This window comes from Morus notabilis, unplaced genomic scaffold (assembly GCF_000414095.1).
Source record: "Morus notabilis unplaced genomic scaffold, ASM41409v2 Scaffold1285, whole genome shotgun sequence".
NCBI lineage: Eukaryota > Viridiplantae > Streptophyta > Magnoliopsida > Rosales > Moraceae > Morus > Morus notabilis.
The window spans coordinates 67,687-71,330 of record NW_010362783.1 but is presented as its reverse complement, the minus strand read 5'-3'; the positions used below and the strand labels follow the sequence as shown (position 1 = coordinate 71,330).

The window sequence follows — 3,644 nt, the reverse complement described above, 5'->3', positions numbered from 1 at the left end:
TTTTTCTTTTTTTTCTTTTGCTTATTTTTTATTTTTGTTTTTCCTTAATATTCTTTGAAAATTATTTTTTTTTACAATATAATTCTTTAAAATACTTTCTTTTTCACACTTTCTTTTAATTAAAATAGTTCTTTTTAAATATCTCCCTACTTAAGTTTTATTTTTTTGGGTCAAAAACTCCTATACAACTTTAATTTTTTTCGATGTGATTTTGAATTTTTTATTCATATTACTCTAACTAATATACCTAGTTTTAAGGAGGTCACGTGTTTTGAAGCGGGATCAAATTTATAAAGTTCTTCTTCACGTGCATAGTATGTGACTCAACTAGTTAAAGGCAAAAACAAGAAAGCAATTCATACAAACAATAAGCAGGAAGAAGTTAAAATAAATGTCAAAATATATAAATAAAAAAAGATTATTATCTCTGATGCTCTTGAACTTTAGGGTCATTTTCTGTCATGACCGAGAAATTTATCGGAATTATTATATAGGATAATATTTCCTAGAATCATTTGTATCATTAATATAAATATTTTTATGATAAGTATTTGTTGATATATGTATGGAATAGCAAGTTATAAGTTAAAATTCAGAAATTTCTGAACTACGATGTAGTTACCGATTTTTTGGATTGTATTTAAGAAAGAAGTATGGAATGTTATGTTAAGCTCACAAGTGGGTAAACACATAATGATAAGTTTAAGAAATGGAAAAGAATTGAAAGACATCAATTCTAGGGTTTTGGAAACAGTCGGAATGAAAAACAGACGAAAAAGGGGTTTGGAAGGCCGAATTGAGTAAAAATTGGGATTTCGACTAATTTGAGTTGACCAAGTCAAAATTTATTGATCAAGAATCGACCAAAACTTCACCCTCAAAAAGTTAGTTAAGAATGGTCAAGGTTGACTAAGTTGACCATCTGTCCGAAAAACGCAGATAAAACGCACACCGGACAGGAAATTAAATGAAAAATTAATGAGATAATTACTATGAATGGATGGTTAGGATTTAAAATAATTAAATTGATGAGTGACTGAGATGAGGACATGTGTCAACATAGTGTGGCCGGTCAAGGCTTAATGGAGAAGTAAAAATTGAAGATTTTTTTTGAGATATTTGTGATTTTTTTTACAAAACGGTGGTTGAAAAGTCAAAGTTTACAAAATTGATCATTGCTTGTGTAATAGTCGGTTCAAGTGAGGAACTAATGCATATATGGCCATTTGTACGTGGAAAAGAACCAGAGAGCATCCAAGAAGAATAAAGAGGAAAAAACAATTTACAGCGTGAGAAACAGTGAGTTAGACCAAAAATCGACAGAGTAATCGAGGCATCGCACCACCAGAGATTGACCTTTGTTTCCTAAGGTGAGATTTTAAGATTTTATCTTGTTTTTCTTTCTCTTTGCTGCCGTGGATGTGTAGAGAAGAGTAGGGACAAATTTTTTAGAGGTAAGGATTTTGCTTGAAATGGTTTGAGAACATGGAATCTAAGAATCTAAGGTTAGATTTTTGGTTATTTAACCTTGGTTTCTAGCAATTTTGATATAGCAAATTTTGTTGGAAAAGTCGAGAAAACCCTAAAACCATGATGAAGATTTATGGTGTTTTTGAATGAGAAAGGCTATGGTTGGTGTTTGATAGTGGAAACAACAGATAAAACGAGCTAAGGTTGGCTTGAGAAACATGCAGAAATAGACGGAATTCTGCCGAAATTTAGTTTGAGTAATTTGAACTAAAACTGGATTTCAAGAGGAATAAGGGATTAAAGTGTGAAAAGAAAGGTGTTTCGATAATCGGTGATGCATAGAAATCGAACACAACGAGAATTCACAGTTTTGGACCGAAACTGAAAATTAGGCCTATGACTGAGTAACTTGCACGGTTGTAGTGCAAAATTCTTGAGATAGGAAATATTTTGGGATTGAATACCAAACATAAGGATTGTAGACCTTTCCGAAGTAAATTTCAATTTAGTTATTGATCTTAGATTTTGAATCTAATGATCAAAAATTTATGCAATAGGATCAATTAACGCTTGAAGTCGGGAAGCGTCAAGTGAGACAAAGGACGCGTTGTTAGCGGAACTTTGGTAAGTACAATAGTTTCTCTATGGTTATATCACGAACAAGCTTACTTTTCTATGTTGCACAAAAATTGTGCATATAGTAGAATTTTGAATGTTAGATACTATATGAATGTTAGATACTATGTTAGGTATGTATCTACAAGACTTATGTAATCGTAGAATTTTATTCTGTAAAAAGTATGTATCGATGTTAAGTCGATGTCAAACTAAGAGAAATGAAAAGTTAAACTTTAACGAAAAGTTAATCTCATTATCATAAAATGCTCAATAATGCACAAATTCATAAGATTTAATTAAAGCTACCGTTTCAATGAGAAAATTGATAAACGGTAAGAGACTAAACGTCCTGTTTGTACCAGCCTTCGAAAGAAAGGTTATTATGAGACTATGAAAGATATGAAACCGTGACTGAGTCGGATTGGTTAGCTACCCCACTCCTCACTGGTTATGCGCGCTATGGTACAACAAGACATAGCCCATAAGAAGTAAAAGACAAGAAAATGAAAAACAGAAACCATTCCATATAAGGGTACGGTATCTGTAAAGAAGAATGAAAAGAATGAGAAATACAAAATGAAAGTCGTTCAGAACGTGAAAATACGATGTGAACCACTAAAATGAGACGAAAGCAGAACAAAGAATGTAATGAAAGAAGAAAAACATAAGCCATACATGTTTTAGTAGTACATAATGTATTATAATATATGACATGAATGCATATATGGGTATGCATAATTATTGCATCTGTTATGACCTATTGGTACTTGCTGAGCGAAAGCTCATTAAGTTTGTTCGTGTTGTAGAAAGCTTGGGTAAGGCACCGGCTCCCTGAAACATGTTGTTGGACATGCAGAGAGGATGCAGCAGTGGAGTGTGGGCAAGTGAGTTGTGGATGTATCACGTGTTTTGGAAACATTACCAAACATTACATGTAAAATAAAATAGTGTTTTATGTATTTTGAGGACTAATGTAACAGAATGCCGTCAGAATGCTACAGCATTTTAAGTATGACTAATATAACAGAATGCTGTCAGAATGCTACATCATTTTGAGAATGACTAATGTATAGAATGCTGTTAAAATGCTACAGCATTAAGACATATGAATTGTAGAAAACAAAATGCTAGCTAAATGCTACAGTATTTTAACGTACATGGTAAAAAAAAAGGCCTGAGATTTCAAGAGGTTATAACTAGTAAGTGTTAGAGGTTAAGTAACGTTAAGTATGAGTATAGGACGACGGTCAAAAGTTAGGGTCGTCACAATTTCAGTTTACCTTTTGAATTTTAAAAATTCTAATTTTGCCTCATGAACTTTGAATTGTTTCCACTTAACCTCTTATGTAGCAACTTTTGTTAAAAATAAATAGAAAAAAAGAGAATAACGTAGTCACGTAATCTTTTTGTTTAAAATTCTGTTAAAAAGAAATAGATAAAAACTACATAACCACACTTAACACCCTATTTTGTCATTTGATTTTAACAGAAATTATAATAAAAGGGTTAAGTGAGAACAATTCAAAATTTAAGAGGCAAAATGAGAGTTTTTAAAA

At 31.7% G+C, this 3,644-nt stretch overlaps 1 long non-coding RNA gene across 1 annotated transcript; it reads left to right on the top strand.

The window, feature by feature from the left end:
• The first annotated feature begins 1,299 nt into the window (after nt 1-1,299).
• On the top strand, nt 1,300-2,968 carry LOC112092454. Its single transcript, XR_002902608.1, has 3 exons — nt 1,300-1,370; nt 2,028-2,094; nt 2,895-2,968. It is a non-coding gene; the product is annotated as an uncharacterized LOC112092454 (long non-coding RNA).
• The last annotated feature ends 676 nt before the right edge of the window (nt 2,969-3,644 follow it).